The 21542-nt window shown below is 33.8% G+C and overlaps 1 long non-coding RNA gene across 2 annotated transcripts in view; it reads right to left on the bottom strand.

Moving 5' to 3' along the window:
- The window catches only part of LOC109491691, a 64181-nt gene extending 44982 nt beyond the window's left edge, over positions 1 to 19199 (bottom strand). Inside the window, exons 1-2 of one of the 2 annotated variants that reach the window (XR_006584912.1) lie at positions 18901 to 19199; positions 15270 to 15451 (exon numbers count right to left, since the gene is read on the bottom strand). This is a non-coding gene — a long non-coding RNA (uncharacterized LOC109491691). The remainder of the gene's footprint in view (positions 1 to 15269; positions 15452 to 18900) is intronic. The other variant, XR_002745556.2, reaches the window with a different exon arrangement.
- Between the last annotated feature and the right edge of the window lie 2343 nt (positions 19200 to 21542).

The following is a 21542-nucleotide window of genomic DNA, read 5'->3' as shown; positions in this document are numbered from 1 at the left end:
TTGACTTTCAACTGTTAAATACCCCTAAAAAATATAAGAGAAAAGCAAAATTTCTTCATTTAATATATATTTATCCACAACTTGCTCTTTCCTCTTCCTTGATGTTTCAAGTTCATTCCATAATCAGCTTGTCTTTGTCAATTCTTTTAGAGACAAATATGCTGCTGTCAAACTCTTCATTCTCTTTCCATATAAGAATGTAGTAATTTCACCTTCACTAGTGAAGAATAATTTTACTGGGGATAAAAGTCTAGGTTGTCAGTTATTTTCTTTCAATACTTGAAAAATATTGTGCCACTTCCTTCTGATATCCATATCAGAATGCACTGTCACTTGAATTGTTTTTCCTCATAGGGGCACCTGGCTGGCTCATTTGGTGAGGCATGTGACTCTTGATCTCAAGGTTGTGGGTTCAAGTCCCACATAGGGTGTAGACATTACTTAAAAATAAAATCTTAAAAGTTGTTCCTCATAAATACTACATTTTTTCTCTATGATTACCTATAAGATTTTTTAATTTATCTTTAGTTTTCAGAATTTGATTATGATATCCCTGACCACATATTTCTTTATATTTACATTACTGGGTATTGTTAATGTTGCTGAATCTGTAAGTTTATGTCATTCACTAAATTTTGGAGGTGTTCAGCCATTGTTTCTTCAAATGTTTTTGGCTGCCCATGATCTGCCTCTTCTCCTTCTGGATCTCTAACATTTTTTTACTGTTGCACATGTCTTGAGACTCAGTTATCTTTTTTTTCAAGTTTATTTATTTTGAGACAGAGAGAGAGAGTGTGTAGGAGGGACAGAGAGAGAGGGAGAAAGAGAGAATCCCAACCAGACTCCACCATGGAAGCACAGACCCTGATGCAGGGTTCAAACTCAGAAATGGAGAGATCATGACCTGAGCTAAAACCAAGAGTTGGCTGCTTAACCAACTAAGCCACCCAGGCACCCCGTCAGTCATCTTTTAAGTTATTTTTCCTCTCTTGTCCACACTGGATAATTTCTATTAATCTAAATTCAAGTTAACTTGTTCTACTTTTAAATAAAATAGAGAGTTTTGGGGGGGATTTATCTTTATTTAAAAAAATTTTTAATTCCAATATACTTAACATACAGTGTCATATTAGTTTAATATCCACAATATAGTGATTCAACAATTCTATATATTACTCAGTGTTCATCACAATAAGTGTACTCTTCAACCTCATTCTCTTATTGAGCCATCTAGTGAGATTTATATTTGAGCTATTGTGTTCAGTTCTAAAATTCCAATTTGATTTTTCTTTATATGTTTCATGTCTTTGTTGAGATATTCTATTTTTATCATTTGTTTCAAGAACATCCACAATTGCTTCCTGGACAATTATTTTCACTGGTTTCTTTATAATCCCAATCCAATAATTCTAACATCTGTGTCACTTGCTATTGATGTCTATTGATTGTCTTTTCTCACTCAAGTTGAGATTTCTTTGGTTCTTAGTGTGGTGAGCAATTTTGACTATGTCCCAGACATTTTATATGTCATGTTATAAGAATCTTGTTTCCATTTAAATCTTCTAGTTTAACAAGTAGTTATTGCATTTAGGTTTAGAATGTATATCCTGGCATAATTTTGTTGGTGGTGGTGTTAAGTAAAATTTGAAATTACACCAAATAGTACTAAAAATACAGGATAAAATAATTTAAAATATGTAATTCTGGCACACTGAATACTATAAACTATTACTAAAAAAATACAGAATACTTAAATGGAAATATATGACATATTTAAAGATTGGAAGTCTCTGTATTGTTAGGATGTCAATTCTACCAAAAACTGATCATAGAATTTTGGACTAGAAATCAAAATCCTGCAGTTTGTGTGTGTGTGTGTGTGTGTGTGTGTGTGTGTGTGCGTGTGTGTGCGTGTGAAATTAACAACCTGATTATAAAACTTTTAAGGAAATAGAAAAGACCTATAATTACCAAACCAATTTTGAAAAGAATATCAAAAGTATTAATCTCAGATTATCTGATCTCAGGACTTACAATAAAGTTGCCAAGACAATGTAGCATAGTGAAAAAAAAAATACTTAAAGATTAGCCAAACTGACTAGAGTCCAGAAATTGACCTGCACTTTCATGAGCAATTTTTCTGTTTGACAAAGCTCCCAGGAAATACATGGGAAAAGTGCAGTCCTTCTAATAAATGATTAATATTTGCATGATGCCTTTCTATTCCCCTACTTTTAATATATCCACATCTTTATAATTACAGTGAGTTTTTGTAGAAAGTGTATAGTCAGGTCTTGCTTCATACTCAACCATATCATCTTTTTTTTCTTTGCAGTGTAATGGATTAGACATTTATATTTAATTCAATAATTGATATATTTAGTTAAAACCTACCATCTTTGTAGTTGTTTTCTATTTATGCTATCTCTCTTTTGTTCTTTTTCCATTTTATCTTTCTACTTTGGGTTTATTCAGCATTCTTTATAATTCTCTATGGCTTCAATTGCTGACTTATAATTCACACCTCTTTAAAAGAATAGTGGTTGGGGGCACCTGGGTGGCTCAGTCCCTTAAGCCTCTGACTTTAGCGCAGGTCATGATCTCATGGTCTGTGAGTTTGAGCCCCGCGTCCAGCTCTGTGCTGTCAGTTCAGAGCCTGGAGGCTCCTTCGGATTCTGTGTTTCCCTCTTTCTCTGCCCCTCCCCTACTCACGCTCTGTCTTTGTCTATCAAAAAATGAATAAACATTAAAAAACTTAAAAATAATGTGGTTGTCTTAGGGCTTACAATATCATTAATATGAGAAGTCCTTCCTTATGAATTTGGCAAACACAATGTTCTCTATTTAATAACTCATCACAATGTCTTTTACTATAATTATAGATACAAAAAAATGAGCTCCTGCATACATATTTAAATCTACTCATACCTTTATGTTTTTATGACTTTAAATTTGTTTTTTGATGTTTATAATTCCATCCAAAGAGCTCTAAGTATTGTAATCCTTGAGTCATTTCAACGTCAGACTAGTTAACCACTTGTTTATAAATTCCTCTTGAACTATTTATTCCCAAATGGATATCTTTGTTGAATGTTTACAAATAAATTTTAAACCTGTCAAATAATTGAACTATACTGTTTTATATTTAAATATTACATATAGATAACCATTTTGAAAAACAAAAAAATATTTTGGAAATTTGTCCAAGATGGGATGGAAAACCTTAGAATCTAAATCCTTCTAAAAAGATTTACTTTATGTTCAAAATATTGATGAAATGAATAATAATTTCATATTGCTATATAACAGCCATTAGATATCAAACATGTTAGATATTCATTAATTCATTCATCAACCATTTATTGAAAATTCTTCTCGGCATGCTAGGAACTAGTTAAATATCAATATAAAAAGAAAAAGATGTGGCTCCTGGCCATATAAAGCTTTAGTCAATAGGAACAAATATTTAAACACAAGAAAATATGTAAATAATCATGCTTATAAATCATCGGGGATTGACTTTAAGATGGTATTTCCCAAACTTGGCTAAAGAATAGGTCAGAATTCCTAGCTCATAGTTCAGTATTCCGTTAACTGAATCATGAAGGTATAATGATCTTGTTTAATTCTGAGGTTTTTACATATCAAATGTAACAAAAAGAAACACTAGCAGCCTTTTGCAGGTGGATATTATCATCATTATCATTGTCACCATCATCATCATCATAGCTGTCATCTTGGCATTTTGAAATCCTTTGTGGTAAAGTGACAGCAGTTCAGTGTCAAGTGATTCAAAAGTCTAACCTTCTATTGGAAAAGATAACGTTGTATCTTATTGAAAATGCTGTCAAAAGAAAACTAAATAAGTAGTCACGATTTTTTTTTAGTTATTTCCATCATTGTCTGGAAGCCATTCATCTCATCTAAAAATAAGTTTCATGCATTCCCTCTTTAGAGAAACTAAGAATATATGTTTTGTTTTGTTTTGTTTTGTTTTTCAAAATCCACGAGCCAGCATTCTCTGACAAAGAAAAACAAGGCAATACTTACTGCTGCATTTTTTTAAGTATGGAAACATAAAACATCTAGAGACAACTTGGAAGTTTGTAGGAAATTTTCATTTTTAAGAAAAAAAAATCATCTTGTCTTCTTAAGAAGAGAAAATTGAAGCTCCTATGTCAATCCAAACAATAAAAAATAAAAGGCAGAGAAAGAGCCCAGATGTGAGAAGGAATGCAAATCACCACACTAAGAAGCTGAGAAAATTACTCAGCAGGATCCAAAAATAATTAGGAACTGAGTGAGCATATTGGTAAAATATTAAAAGTACTTTGAAAACTCTTAAGTGACAATACATTTAGAAGAGTTTTTTCTTCCTGGACAGTTTGATGAGACTTTTCTGAAAATAGATTACCGGTGGGGGTTGACAAGATGTTGCAATATTTATTTTTCTTTTTAAATAGAGTAGAACCAAAAAGAAAGGTTTTGGTGAAGTCTTAATACAGAGAAATGTTTGCATGTGTTTGGGTACTATCTACACTAGAATTCAGGGACAGAAAACACAGGAATGTCAGTGAAAATATGCTTGGTTTACCTAGATTTCAAAAAAACAAAAAGAAAAAAAAAACAAGACAAAATAAACAAAAACATAAAACATGAGTTCTTTTGGGCAGACTTATAGAAACTTGTGGCCGCTTCCCTTTTGGTTTAATTTACTTTTTTGTTTTCTTTTCTTTTTTTCCTTTTAATGAGAGGCTTGAACTCACAACCCTGAGATCAAGACTTGAGCCAATATCAGAAGCCATCTGCTTAACCAACTGAGACACCCAAGAGCCTTGCTCCTTCTATTTTAATAGATTTTTGCCTGTTTAAATGTTCCATAATCTGATGCATTATAAAAATAATATTTCTTGTGTAGGATATTAACAACTGCTAAAATGCCAACTATTTTAAATCCTTCTAATTATAGCAGCAGACTAACTTTTCAAAATTGTCACAAGGTTAAAGTTTGGAGTGATAATGGAACTTGAATTAATTTTAAAAGCATGTGTTAATATGTACTTTTTAGTAATGAAGATATCAATCTAGAAGGTAATTACTTTCCTCAGTTTTGAGGAAAGACAGGAAACTAAAATATCAGGGAGTAATCAAAGAAAAGAATAAAGACCAATTGGATAGGGCACAACTATGTGTCTTAGAGAAAAGTGCAAGCAGTGATAACTAACATAAATCATACCTATGTAAAAGGTTTACAAACAGATAAGGAAGAACTGAAGACAGGCCATGAACGTCTTCAACAGACCAAATAGATGGAAAAAAAAAAAAAGCAACAATGGGTATTTAGAAACCTTAATGCTCTTTTGAGAATGCTGAAGTTAAAAAGTTGAAATATAGTAGAGCCCATGTTTCTGTGTCCTTCCCTTTTAATTCTACCCCAATTCCTCTAATTATTTTTAAATTACTGAATTATACAGTTACCTAAAATATATACCATGTCCATTTTTCCTCCATTTCTCCTCAGGATGCCTTTTTTGGTATTGCCAGGAAACCATTATAGGTGACTCAGTACTACTCTCCCGAATAGTGTTGTTTCTTATATCCCACTGACACCTCCCCGAAAACATTTTGCCACTGACACTTTATACCAAAACTGCACCACTAAAGTGTGGAGAATCTTTTTCTACCACTGAAAGTATATATGGGTGTTTGGCGTCACTTTCTCTAGTTAAATAAGCTGAGTAATGGCTTGAAATTGTAAATATCTCTGGGTGATCACTTTTTAAAATTTCTGTTGTAAGTGTTTACTATTGAAGACTTGGACAGCAATTCATGTTGGATGGTTACTAGACCAATGTCTCAAACTCCGTTCTGGCCACAAAATTCCTCTCATCTGGTATGTGGACATTTTCGCATGTGCGTGGCCCCTTCCTGACAAGGAATCTCTTACATCCGTACACCCCTATGTTCAGTAATTAGCTTACAGGAGCAAGACTAGTGTTTTGTTTTGAACTCTCATTGCATCAGGTTAATTGTCCTTTATGCTACTAGCAACCATTTATTTTCAAAACCTAGACTAAATAGAATAAAAATATATCTTTCTTTTTGGTTGCTACACCTGAAAAATGAATTATAATGCCTGAATTATAATTAATAGGCAGTATAATTCAACTTGATGCAATGACCAAAAATATCTAAGCAGAAAATATCAATTTTTGATGCGCTATGACATCTTAAATCTATAAAACATAAGATAGCCTTGCAGCGCAAATCAGTATGAATATTTTGAGGTTGTTCATATATTAAAAACTAAACTATTTGTGTGTGTGTGTGTTTTATACCACTTCTTATCTGAAAGATTATTCAGAGCAGTCACAATATCAATTTTATAATTGTAAATTCCAAAGAGCTTATCACAAGATAGTATAAATAAAAAGTTTTTAAAACCTAAATTGCTACCAATATAGTTTAATCAATCCTCACCAATGAGCTGATATTAATTCAATGCAGAATTCAGCAAAATAAGGCCAGTGAACCAAATCCAGAAAATCACTGGCTATGGATTTATCTTTCCAATATACAAAAGACTAGACAGAATAGAATAATGGATTCCAGTTAGCCACCATCTGGCTTCAAAAACTGTCAATATATGACTAATCTGGTTTTATCTATTCATTTCCATTTCAAAGCATTATTATATTACCTGTAAATTCTTCAATGAGTAACTTTAAAAGGTAGAATTATTATCAACATAAAACATATGTAACAAAATTCAAAATAAGCCCTAATATCTAATTATTTTCCATGTTCAAATTTTTCTAATTATCTCATAAATACATTTTTATGTTTGGTTTTTGAATCAGGATCCAAAGTAACCCATATACTATATTTGGTTGCTGTCTTTAAAAATTTATTTCAATGTTTATTTATTTTTGAGAGAGAGAGAGAGAGAGAGAGAGAGAGAGAGAGACAGAATGTGAGCCAGGGAGGGACAGAGAGAGAGAAGGAGATACAGAATCTGAAGCAGGGACTCGAACTTACAAAGTATGAGATCATGACCTGAGCTGAAGTCAGATGTTCAACAGACTGAGCCCCCCAGGAGCCCTTGGTTGCTGTCTTTTAAATATCTTCTAATTCACTGAAATTTTTATCTCTTTATTTCTTATGTCACTTTTTGTGGAACAGATTAATCTTTATCCTGTTGACCATCTCACATTTTTTATTTAGAAATTTGCATCACCATAGTGATCCCCAAAACACCATATTTAGACTTAGGGACTAGATTTTAGTCAGGTCCAATTCATTGGGAGAAATAAATGTGTAGGCTATCTTGTAAAATCTCTATTGCATCATTCCGAAGACACATACTGTGTGCTCATCCTAATTTTAGTGCCATTAATGTGGATGGATCAGTGTGAGCTTAAGGGTCACAAATTTTTGCACAAATCATTCAGCAACTAGTTTTATAGTGGTTAATGATAGTTTCCTAGATTATCTCATTAACAGTTACAAAAAGGTAACTCTCTAATTCTGTCATTCTTTCTGAATTTATTACTTGGAATTTTTCAGTAAAGAACCTCCTATCATCAGCTCTTTGGTTACTCAGAAAGTCAAACTGTAGATGATAGGTAGAATAAATACTTGCTTGTTTCTTTCACTGTGTTTGTCAATATTCACTGAATATTAAATATTCACTGAATTCCAAAGAATTCACTGAACTCCTAGGAATCTCCAGAGATGACAAATTAGTTTTTTAAAGTATATTTATGCTCTCTTGGGTTTCCTTATATGCAGGTTTGATGTTTTACAGGCAATAATTCTTGCCTCCAAATTCCAGCAAGGAGATTACTTAAATGACTATGACATGCCTATACCTTGGTACACATGTCCTGTATAATCTCTTCCTCTTGAATGTAGGTAAGGCCAGTAAATATGGTAGGATATCAAGCACTTTATAGTAAATGGGATCTTTCATAAGTAATTAAGTCCATAATTGGTTGACTGAATTCATAAAAAATGGAAGCCTTCCCTAGTGGACAACCTGTAAAAGAGATAGCATGAAGCAGCAGTCACCAGCTGGCTGGGCTGGAAAGAAGCAAACAACCATACTGGTGTTTGTTTATGAGGAGGACACATGGCAAGGAGATGAAGAAAAATTTTAAGACCTGAAAGCAGTGCTCCAACAGGCAACCAGCACTAAAACAGAAACACGAACGTCCATCCTATAACAAGAAACACATGAATTCTGCCAACAACCAGTGAACTTGGAAGAAATCCTCAAGCCTCAGATGAGAGATAAGATCCAATCGGCACCTAAATATCTGCCTAGTAAGGACTCTGAGTAAGGAACACAGCTAAACCTTATACGGATCCCATAGAAACTAAGTTGTTTTTTTTTAAAGTGTCATTTAGTGTCACTGAATTTGTGATCGTTTGCTATTTGACAAAATTTCACACCCTTTCATGATAAAACCATTGAACAGACTAGGAATACAAAGAAACTACCTCAGCATGGTAAGTCACATATGACAAACACAGGGCAAACATATTCAGTGGAGAAAGACTGCTTTTCCCCAAGAACAGGAATAGGCAGGGTGCCTGGGTGGCTCAGTCATTTGAGCATCAGATTCTTGACTTCAGCTCAGGTCATGATCCCATGGTCGTGGGATCCAGCCCTGCATTAAGCTTTGTGCTGAGAGAGCAGAGCCTGCTTGGGATTCTTTTACTCCCTCCCTCTGAACCTTGAGTGTACTCTTTTTCTCTTTTTCTCTATCAAAATAAATAAATGAACTTTTCTTTTTTAAGAGAAGGATGTTTGCTCTCAGCACTTTTATACAACATAGTGCTGGAAGTGCTAGCCAGAGCAATTAACCAAGATACAGATATAAAAGAGTCTAGACTGGACAGGAAGAAGAAAATTTATACATGTTTTCAGGTGATATGATACTATATGTAGAAAATCTTCAAGCTTCTAAAAGAAAATTGCTAAAACTTAATAAACAAATTTAGCTAAGTAGCAGGTAACAAAGTGAACATGCAAAAATCAGCTGTATTTGTATATACCAACAGTAAACAGTTTAAGAAGGAAATTACAAAAACAGTTTACAATAGAATCTAAAAGAATAAAATACTTAAGAATTAACTTAAGGAAGAAAGGCTTGTTCAGTGAAAAATACAAAACATTGCTGAAAGAAATTAAAGAGGACATAAATTACCATGTCATTCCATATCACATCCCATGTTCATGGACGGGAAGATTTAATATTGTTAAGATATCAATACTACTCAAAGTAATCTACAGATTCAATAAAATCCCTATTAAAATCTCAATAATGTTTTTTGGCAAAAATAGAAATACTCATCCTAAAATCATGTAGAATCTCAAGGACAACAAACAAAGAAATTTTAAAAAAGAATAAACTTAGAGGACTCAAACTTCCTAATTGCAAAACTTACTACAAAGTTGCAATGGCCAAAATAGTTTGGTAATGGCATAAAGAGAGATATATCAGGCAATGGAATAGAAAAGAAAGCTCAGAGTTAAACCCTTGCATTTATGACGAAACTATTTTTGTCAGTGGTGCTAAGATTATTCAATGGAGAATGGACAGTTTTTTCAACAACTGGTGCTTGGAAAACTGAATATCAACATACGAAAGAATAAAGGTGAGTCTTCTCTAACACTATATGCAAAAATTAACTCAAAATGGATCTATGGCCTAAATGCCAGAACTAAAACTATACAGCTCTTAGAAGAAAACATAGAGAAAAACTTTACAACATTGACTTTGCAATGTTTTCTTGTATGTAATACCAAAAATACAAGCATCAAAGAAAAAGTAGACGAATTAGACTCATGAAGTTTTTAAACATTCATCAGAAGATACCCTCAACAAAGTAAAAGGGAAATCCACAGAAGAGTAGAAAATATTTGCAAATTTTAAATCTGGTAAGTGGTTATTATCCAGATTATATAAAGAACTTCTAAAACTCATAAGAACAATAAAGCTCAGTTCAAAAATGGGTAAAAGACTAAAATAAGCATGGGGCGCCTGGGTGGCTCAGTCAATTAGGCATCTGACTTCAGCTCAGATCACGAACTCATAGTTTGTGAGTTCGAGCCCCATGTTGGGCTCTGTGCTGACAGCTCAGAGCCTGGAGCCTGCTTCAGATTCTGTGTCTCCTTCTCCCTCTGCCCCTCCCCTGCTCATGCTCTTTCTCTCTCAAAAATAAATAAAAACACTTAAAAACTTAAAAAAAAAAGACTAAAATAAGCATTTCTCCAAAGGTGATATACAAGTGGCAAATAAGTACATGAAAAGATGCTCAAAGTCATTAACCATGAAGGAAATGCAAATCAAAACTACAATGAGATATTGTCTCACATTCATCAGAATATGTTACTATTAAAAAATAAGTAAATGACAAGTGTCAGGAAGGTTGTGGAGAATTTGGAACTGTTGTGTACTGTCGGTGGTGTTGCAAACTGGTGCAGCTACTGTGAAAAGCAGTACAGTGGTTTCTCAAAAATTAAAAATAAAATTACCATATGATCTAACAATTACACTTCTCAGTGTATACTCCCCAAAATTAAAAGAACAATGTCAAAGAGATATTTGTATGCCCATTTTCTCTTTTATTTTTTTTTAATTTTTTTTCAATGTTTATTTATTTTTGAGACAGAGAGAGACAGAGCCTGAATGGGGGAGGGTCAGAGAGAGGGAGACACAGAATCTGAAACAGGCTCCAGGCTCTGAGCTGTCAGCACAGAGCCCAACGGGGGGCTCGAACTCACGGACCGCGAGATCATGACCTGAGCTGAAGTCAGACGCTTAACCGACTGAGCCACCCAGGCACCCCTGTACGCCCATTTTCATCGCAGCATTGTTTACAATAGCTAACATGTAGAATCAAATCAAGAATCCATCATCAGATGAATGGAGAAGCAAAAGTGGTCGATATGTTTGATAGAATATTATTTAGGCTTTTTTTTTTAATTTTACTGATTCCTTCATTTATTTTTTTATTTATTTTATTTTATTATTACTTTTTAAAATTTACGTACAAGTTACTTAGCATATAGTGCAACAATGATTTCAGGGGTAGATTCCTTAATACCCCTTACCCATTTAGCCCATCCCCCCTCCCACAACCCCTCCAGTAACCCTCTATTTTTTCTTCATATTTAAGAGTCTCTTATGTTTTGTCTCCCTCCCTGTTTTTATATTATTTTTGCTTCCCTTCCCTTACGTTCATCTGTTTTGTATCTTGAAGTCCTCATATGAGTGAAGTCATATGATATTTGTCTTTCTCTGACTAATTTTGCTTAGCATAATACCCTCTAGCTCCATCTATGTAGTTGCAAATGGCAAGATTTCATTCTTTTTGATTGTCAGTAATACTCCATTGTATGTAGAATATTATTTAGACTTAAAAAAAGAAGGAAAGTTTGACATATCCTACAAAATGGGTAGACCTTGAGGACATTATGCTAAGTGAAGTAAACTAGTCACAAAAAGACAAATACTATATAATTGAACTTATATGAGTTAATTAGCATAATAAAAATCATAAAAACCTGAGATAGTTTGGTGGTTGCCAGAGGCTGGCGGGGTACAGTAAAGTAGGAATAGCTTCATGTCTATAGAGATGCAGTTTTGCAAAAAAAGAGTGGCAATGATTGTATGACATGAATGTACTTTATACCATTGAATAGTACACTTAAAAATACTTCAGGTAGTAAATATGTCATATACATTCATCACAACAAATTTTAAAAAATAAAATGAAGGCATTATATTTATTATCCACCCATTTTTTCCATTATCAGTTTATTACCAAATCATTATAATTTGTTTTTCAAAGGAGCACATTTTTAAAAACATGTCAAAAAACACTGGTGAACAATAATTCAAAAATTTGGCAAAGACAGCCACAAAACATTTCTATTTTTTCAGCAAGGGTAGGTAAAAGAGAGTAGTATTTATAAAATTAATGGGAACTGAGTTTTGAATATTTTTATAGTAAAATTTTCTAATTCTGAATTTAAAATGTGCCCATGTCCACATTTGTCAGCATCTAAGTTTATTGTCAGAGATAATTATTTAATAATATGTAATATTTTATTTGCTTTTTGCAAATTTAGGCTAATTTATCCATTTAAGTAGTTCTTTCTAATGAATGGCTGCTTAAATATGAAAAATAAAAGGAATTCATGTCAAAACTCCATTTTCTACGAAAGAATAATATACCATATGTATTTATTTTTCTATCCTTACATATTAATACATTTGCATATATATATATATGTATATATATATATCGTTCAACAAAATAATGAAAAGGATATTTTAATGAAAAACATCCATAGACATATACCTCTCTATCCTTAAAAAAACACTACTTTCTAGATAAAGAAAAGTATAGCCTTGGGGTGCCTGGGTGGCTCAGTCATTTAAATATCTGACTTTTGATTTCGGCTCAGGTCAGAATCTCACAGTTTGTGGGGTTCAGCCCCAAACTGGGCTCTGCACTAACAGCACCGGACCTGCTTGGTATTCTCTCTGCCTTTCTCTCTCTCTCTTTTTCTCTCTCAAAATAAATAAATAAATTTAAAAAAAGGTATGGCCTTTGTTTTCCATTTCTATTTTCCAATATCCAACTTTCACTTCATTATTGTTTTCTCTATGGCTGCTTTTAAATCAAGATTTGTGGAAAACAATACCATAAGGAAGTCAAAGAGAGATGTATTCCTTTCCTGTTCCTAGCATTTGAAATTTTCAAAGAATTAAATGTAGTCAACAAATTCTTCCTGTTACAACCTGTAAAATAATTTTAATAATTCATTTTAACTAATTTAAAATAATTAAAGGGAAAAATGATTTCCTAGTATTCACTGAAGACTGTCATTTTTGCTTTCTTTTGGCTTTAAAATTATAAATCTAAGTGGCAAGAATAGTTTTTAAAAGTGCTATCATCTGAATGTGTTTTAGAGATCATGATATACACTATTTTATGAACCACAAACATATCTATTTGTAAGCAAATACATGCAAGAATTATGTATGACACATTTAACTATCTTCATGGACAATAACCCATAGCAAATCCATCACTACATTCAATGACTACAGGAAAAGAATAAAGGTCTTGTGTGGTTAACTAACTGCTAAATTAGTGATAGTCTCTGTCAAAAATGATGTATATTGTGGAGCTAACAAAATGTAAATAGCAAACAATTATTCCCAATCTTCCCAGTAAAATGTGCTGTCTGAATTTTTAAAATTAAACCTCAAGAGATCATTTCTATATTATTACTGCAATTAGAAAATAATGTTTATTTATTTTTGAGAGAGAGAGAGAGACAGAGAGCGAGTGGGGGAGGGGCAGAGAGAGAAGGAAAAACAGAGTCCGAAGCAGCTCCAGGCTCTACAAGCCAGACATGGGGCTTGAACCCATGAATCTTGAGATCATGATCTGAGCCAAAGACAGACACTTAACTGACTGAGCTACCAGGTGCCTCTATTATTATTCTGTAAACATCATACTTGTGATTTGTTTTTAGAAAGCCTTGTTCATGATTCTCAATTGCTTTTGTGTTTTATTGGCCTCATATGGTTTTTAAAATGTTTTCCCTAGTGAGCTTTGTGATGAAGAAACTTTGGATAACCATATAAATGTGGATTGAGATAAGAGATGTGACTTAACATTTTAACTTCTTATTTGTCATTAAATAGCCAAATTAATAGGGATAGCATGATGAATGATATGAACTACTGAAGCTATACAGCCTATTCCAATATCTTGTATTAGATAGTATATTACTTTTATGTTACCAAATGTGATGGTTGTTTCTCAATCACATCTCACTTGACCTATTGACAGCATTCCAAAAACCTGATAATTTCCTTCTCTTTCAGTTTCTCCATTTAGCTGCCAAGATCTCACAATCTTGCTTAATCCTTAACCTTCACTATCTACTCCCTCTCTTGCCTTTACCTCTTCTGTTGGTTCCCCCCAATCCCTATGAAATATTAAAGTGCCTCATCAGTAACTCCGCATGCAATGACTACCTAATTAATCTCATTTTGTCTGATAGTGTTTTTTTTTAATGTTTATTTATTTTTGACAGAGAGAGAGAGAGAGACAGAGAGACAGAGCATGAGTGGGGGAGGGGCAGAGAGAGAGGGAGACACAGAATCCAAAGCAGGCTCCAGGCTCTGAGCTGTCAGCACACAGCCCGACACAGGGTTCGAACTCACAGACCACAAGAACATGACCTGAGCCGAAGTCGACGCTCAACCGACTGAGCCACCCAGGCGCCCTTGTCTTATAGTTTTATATAAACTACATATATATGTATATATATTTATATGTATATGTGTATATGTGTATATGTATATATATATTATATATATGTGTATATATATATATATTATATATATATATCTGTGTATGTATATGTGTATTTAATATATATGTATTAAAAAGACAATTATCTCAGAATATTTTCACTTTATTTAACAGTTTGGGCTTCCTGAGTAAAGAGTGCTAGCAAATTTGACTTAAAGGTGATTGGATAGCAAACCCTCCATGTGTGATAAGTAGAAAGGCTTCCAAAGATGTCCATTCCCTAACCCTCATATTTCACAATTATGTTATATTACATGGCAAAGAGGATTTAAAGATGAAATTGAGGTTGCTGATCAGATTACCTCTAAATACACAGATTATCCTGTCTTATTGTGCTCAGCATAATCTTGAACATCCTAAATGCATAAAAGGGACACAGGAAACTCAAGGTCAGAGTAATGCAATAAAAGAAAGCCACTCCCTACTCTGAAGACAAAATAGATCCATGAGCCAATGGTCAGACACGAATAGCTAGAAAAAGCAAAGAAATAGAATCTTCCCTATATTCTGCAAAAAATGAATGTAATTCTGCTAACCTTTGCTTTAGCATAGTAAAATCTGCATTAGGTTTTGACCTACAGAACTGTAAGATATTTGTGTTACTTTAAGCAACTGAACATGTAGTAATATGTTGGAGAAGCCAGAGAAATCTAATACACCTTGGAAGCTAGAGATGTTGTATGGTTTCAGAGAAATTTAGAGAATTAACTCCTCTGGATCTAGTGTATTACATTCTAAGTTGGTGAAGCTAGAGACACTTCCCTCCCCTCCTAGGGAAGATCAGTTTACAGGTAAAGTGTTGAATCTCTTGCTCTTTCTCTCTTGAAGGAGAAGGGGAAGTTATGCCAGACGAGACTTACATAGAGTCTGAGGGTTACAATTTTGGAGTTCCTCTCTTGTTGTGCATATTTGCTGCATGTGAAGGGTGGCATCATGACTTCGTTACATCCACTTTTTGGAGGTTAGGGAACAAAGGAACCCACACTGAGATGCTCTATGAGTACCAAATGGGCTGTTCTCTGATCCAGAGGCCTCATGTTTCCTGTAAGAAGGAAGGGATCAGGTTGGGGAGAGGAAGAACTCATTATCTTTATCTTGAAGAACTCAGTGTAAATATTTCTGTCACATCACAAAGAAAGAAGAATGCTGGTGACCCAAACTTGCACAGTAATCCATTGCTGCTCTGAGGCTCACAGGGGTTTCATCTGTTTTTAAATAATGATCCTGTGGCTTGGGGCTTTCTTCTTTTTGTTCATAAGTTGGTGGTTCTATCTCTAGCACCATTTTAACATTTCAGGGAAGATTAAAAGAGAAGTATGAAAATCAATAGTTTCAGGTAGGTGAGTCGGCTTTTTGTTCATTAGGAATACAATTTTTCCAAAATCGTCATCTGGAACACACCTTCTTACAGAGCATGGGCTAAAATTATATTACACAGTTATTTTCATTTGAAGGGACCATGAATCAGGTCTTCTTAGCATTATTTTTGTTTCGTCTAGAAAATGTATACTTCATATTAAATTTGGAATATTTTGGAAAGAAAATGGACAGAGAACAAGGAGTACCTGTCACTTACAGTAATGTATTAGTCTAGTTCTGTTTTTTTCTACCTTTATTCACTCTCATTAATGTAAAAAATTTCTAGTTTTTCTAAGTTATTTTATTATTAACTCATTGGGACATCCTTTCATGGTATAGACTTATAATTGTTGGTTATGGATGTAAAAGTTTGAGCCACTGCTTCAAACTCAACGTATTAAAAGTTAACAACATTTCCATTCTTTCTCCCATTCTCCTGCCACTTTATGTGGCAGCTTCATTTTTAATTTCCAGGTGAACTTAGTAACACAATTGTATACTCAAATCTTGAGACAGGATTCCTTGGGTGGAAACTTGAATGCCATCTCTTTTTAATCTCTACCAGGCGGTCAGAAAGCAAATTTATCAGCCTTAGAGATGGAATATCTATTGATTGTTTATTTTCATTCCATTCTGTTAATGGTCTAGGATCTTTTATAGGATGAAGATAGCCAATATTTTTCTCATTCCTTACTCTGGCCCTACATCCTTTTCTATCTAGTTCTTTATTGATATTGCTTCCAGAGTTAGTTTTTCTAGATGAGATCATGTCTATCCTCTGTATGCGAATTACTGCAGAAGCTCCTATTGCTGGCCTTTATAATAATGTCATATCCACTTAGCATAAAAAACTAAGGCTTGTCACATTTTTGCTCCAGTTTATGTTTTCAGTCTGATCTGTTGCTGTCCTTCTCCCTACCACCACCATATTGTATACCAACTACTTAACACTCTAGCTATATAGTACTTGGTGGTCTTCTCAGCACATAGTCTTAGGTTCTGGGCCTCCGTTTCCTACCAATGTACTTCTCTTTACCTGGTCTTTCCTTTGTAAAGGTCAGCTTTCCCTTAGGCTTCCTATGAAATCTGAGTCAGATGTAATTGTCGTCTCTTTAGCACCTTTGCAAGCATTTTGTAATGAATCTAATCACTTATTTCTATAGGTGTCTGTCTCTCTCACATTCTAGTAATTCTTTAATCAAAGTAAATCATATTAAAATCTTTCTCTTTGTTTCAAAAGTACCTAAGTATATGGCCTGGCAAAGAATAGAGCTGCATTAAATATGTACTTATATAAAGTGATAATAGAATTACAGATGGAAAGTTATCAGAGTTCAGACAGAATTTGGCACTTTTTTCTTCCTTCTATGATATTAGGCATATTTTAAAAGACAAAACCATATTTCAATTAATCCAACAAGTTAACTTAGACAAAGAATTTTGAAACTATGATATAAGCTAAAGAGGAAAGAAAAATTCCAACTGAAAAAAGGCTAAGATGAGTAAAAGGTGATCATGTGAAGTAAGACTGTACTTTCATGCTTACATGCACACACAATTCCATTAGATTACTTAATTTAGATATAGTAGCTATTTCAAGATTTTTTTACAGAGACTAATATGATCAGTAATGTTTTTAAGACAGTCTAAATCTTGAAAGAGGAAAAAATATGTAAGTATATAAGATTTTGAATTAATAAGAAAAACATCTTAATTTTTATTTATTTTATAGTAAAAATCATTACTTTGGCTAAAAAATGTGGAAAAATGGTTAAGAAAACGGCATCATTTTCATTTAATAAACTGTATATTTCTTAGTTAAAGTATTTACCACAGAGTACTTTTCCTATATTATATTCCTTATTTTATCTGGAATATTTTGTATTTTAAATGTCATCTGAGAAAATGTACAGGTTAAGAAGAATGTTAGACAGAACAAGCAAGGTCATGCCTGTGACCTCACCCTTTCATTTTATTTTCTGTGCCATGGTGATTAATAGCTATAAAAATGAATAGTATTATTACTTTTGATAATGAAATCAAGGCAGTTTGATAAGAATATGGAAATGCATGACATTTTGTGACAGACATTTGATCTAGGAGCCTTTATTCTTTCCTGTTTCAATGAGTGTATTGCATTATTTGCATATTTAGTGTAAAGATAATAGGTTTTCTCTATGGCAAAACTCTTTTGGTAATTTATCCATAATTGAATTGGGTTCTTAGTTGGTATCTTGTGTGTATGTGAGTTTATGCAGTTTAGCATCCTTGTATTATATTGCATGGGTTACTGCTTTAAAAAATTATGCACCAAGGAGATAAATGTCAAGCTCAAGAAGTTCAGATTCATAATTAAACCACCTGCCTTTCTCCTCTTACATGGCACATAACAAATAGCCCTTTCATTTTTAGCTAACACAGAGTTATCCTATTCAATTTGACTAGCATTTTCTTAGATCTGATATTACTTATGTGATTAATTTTCTTTTGTCTTGAAAACAACACTTAACAGAAATGTATCGCATGTTATGCTTATGTTGAGAAGGTGGGATAGTTTTCAGGTATATGATATTTCTCACATTGTTGGGGGCTGTTGTATAGTAACAGTGATTAGCCCTTTCACTTCAATGCTACATTGTCTTTTAGGAATGGGAAATTATTATAAGCTGACACATACCAAAAACATAGATAAGCTATTCAGAAGCTACTCCATGTGTTTCATATAAATATTAGACACCTCTCCCATTTCAATGTCAGTGTAAGTAAACGAATACTGCTACCCTCATATATTTTAGTTACCTTAGATTCTGTGATATTAAAAATATAGCATTTTAGACAAAGCACAATTAGTTATTTTGATAAAAGTAGTATGGCCTCATCAAACCTAGTTGGGAGTAATCTGTTTCTATAGTCATACAGTGCATTAAAATAAATCTAGGAAGTTATCAGTTTTAACCAAGGTCTGAAATTGGGAAATGAATGCATCGTCTGTGTTTTGGCTCCTCTGCATCCTTCTTTGACAAGCTTCCTCTCCATTTTTCTCCATTTGATTAAGGTGAGGGTGTCACAGCTATGGTCCTGCCTTTCATCCCATAAAGACATATATGAGGCCCAAACTGTGTGCATACCTACCCATGAGGCCTATCTGTGTACAATCCCTCCTTGGATACAATGATTGTACCAGGGGGGTGCTAAGATTCTATTTGTGATGGGGAGTTCTACAGATGTCATATGCCTAATGACAAAGGGTCATTTCACAACGTGGAACAAACTGGTGAAAAAGAGGTTAGTGTAAAAAAAAAGAAAGAAAGAAAAGCCGAGATGATGGAGAAAAAGGTATGAGGCTGTGTGTTTGTGAGAATATGTATACACTATGTGTGCACATGTGCGTGTAAATGTGTATTAAAGTTTGGCTTAAAGAAAAACACCTGGTGATCCTATTTTTTTGAATTCTGTTTTGAATAAAGCCCCCTAGAATTCCCTTCATGAGCCAAGTTTTTGTTTTGTTTTGTTTTGTTTTGTTTTCAGAAGTTTGTTTGAGTTAATATACATTACTCACAACCTTCACTAATTCAATGATGTGTCTTAAAGAATATCTGAAAATCAAGTGTTTAGAACAATAGTGTTTTTATATAAAGTGAAACTATACTGCATGTAAAATACTGTACTCATTTAGTTTGCCTCTTAAATGTCATTGGAATAAAGAACAGTTTTGCTTCAGAATGTATATTTATATGCTCTTTCCTTCTTTTTTTTCATTTAAATTAAAACTAATTAACAGGCAGTGTAGTATCGGTTTTAGGAGTAGAACTCAGTGATTCATACTTACATATGACACCAGGGCTCATGCCAGCAGGTGACCTCCTTAAGGCCCATCACCCATTTAGCCCATCCTTCCACCGACATCCCCTCCAGCAACCCTCGGTTTGTTCTCCGTGTTTAAGAGTCTCTTGTGGTTTGCCTATCTCTCTGTTTTTATCTTATTTTTCCTTGCCTTTCCCTACATTACCTGTTGTGTTTCTCAAATTCCACATATGAGTGAAATCATATATTTGTATTTCTCTGACTGACTTATTTCACTTAACATAATACACTCTAGTTCTATCCACGTCATTGAAAATGGCAAGATTTCTTTCTTTTGATCCCCGAGTAATATTCCATTGTATATATATTCCACTCTTCTTTATCTATTCAACAGTTGATGGACATTTGGGCTCTTTCCATAATTTGGCTACTGTTGATAACACTGCCATAAACATTGGGGCGCATGTGCTCCTTGAAATCAGCATTTTTGTACCCTTTGGATAAATGCCTAGTAGCACAATTGCTGAGGTGTAGGGTAGTTCTATTTTTAATTTTTTGAGGAACCTCCATTCTATTCTCCAGAGTCACTGTACCAGTTTGCATTCCCACAAACACTGCAAGAGGGTTCCCCTTTTTCCACATCCTTGCCAACATGTTGTTTCCTAAGCCATTTAGCCATTCTGATAGGTATGAGATGACATCTCATCATGGTATTGATTTGTATTTCGCTGATGATGAGTGATGTTGAGCATCATGTGTCTGTTAGCCATCTGAACGTCTTCTTTGTAAAAGTGTCTATTCATGTCTTTTGCACATTTCTTCACTGGATTGTTTTCTGGGTGTTGAGTTTGACAAGTTCTTTATACATTCTGGACACTAACCCTTTATACGATATGTCATTTTCAAGTATCTTCTCCCATTTCTTTGACTGCCTTTTAGTTTTGTTGATTGTTTCTTTCACTGTGCAAAAGATTTTATCTTGATAAGTTCCCCATAGTTAATCTGTGTTTTTGTGTCCTCTGCCTCCAGAGACATGTCTAATAAGAAGTTGTGGTGGTCAAGGTCAAAGAGGTTTCTGCCTGTTTCCTCCCCTAGGATTTGGATGGCTTCTTGTCTCAGATTTAGGTCTTTCATCCATTTTGAATTTATTTTTATGTATGGTGTAAGAGAGTGGTCCAGTTTCATTCTTCTGCATGTAGCTGTCCAGTTTTCCAGCACCATTTTCTGAAGAGACTGTCTTTTTTCCATTGTATATTCTTTCCTGCTTTGTTCTTTCCTTCTACTAAGTCATTTTGCAATTGCACTCTTTGCTCTAAATAAACATATTATTATATATGTTTATACACTGTAGGTTTTATAAAGATATATACACACATATATAATATAAAGATTATATCTAGATCTTTATCTACATATTTAACACATCTATTAGATTCAATCTACTTAACACATCTATATATCTCCACATATACAATATATCTATATATAGATCCAATACAAACATATGCACACAAAGATGCTCTCTTTGACCAAACTCCACTCAGGTTCCTCTGAACTCTTTTATTAATCCTTGACTTTTGGGCTTCCGTGTTAGTCTCTGCATTGTCCAAATTTAGCATAAGTCTTGCCAAGTCAGTTTATTCAGAATCCTGCATCCTCCATACCTGATCACCCTCTCTCTCTGATTAAGTCTCTCATCCTCCACCATTATCCAGGTGATGTCTGGTCACCCTAGCCTGCCTTCGACAGGAACCCTGTTAAGTCAGGGTTAAAGTTAAATCACTCCTTCTGCTGTTTCACCCTTGTAATCTTCCATTCACCAGCCCTGCTTCTGCTCCTCAGCTACAAAATTCTCACTTTTTCTTATATTTGGAGAACCCAACTGCTCTCTCTTACTTGCTACAAAACCCCAGTGCAATGTTCCCTAAACCTATTAAGATAGACCACTTAAATAAAGTCTATTTTACCTG

This window comes from Felis catus, chromosome C2 (assembly GCF_018350175.1).
Source record: "Felis catus isolate Fca126 chromosome C2, F.catus_Fca126_mat1.0, whole genome shotgun sequence".
Classification (NCBI taxonomy): Eukaryota; Metazoa; Chordata; class Mammalia; order Carnivora; family Felidae; genus Felis; species Felis catus.
This window is presented reverse-complemented; position numbering and strand designations above follow the sequence as displayed.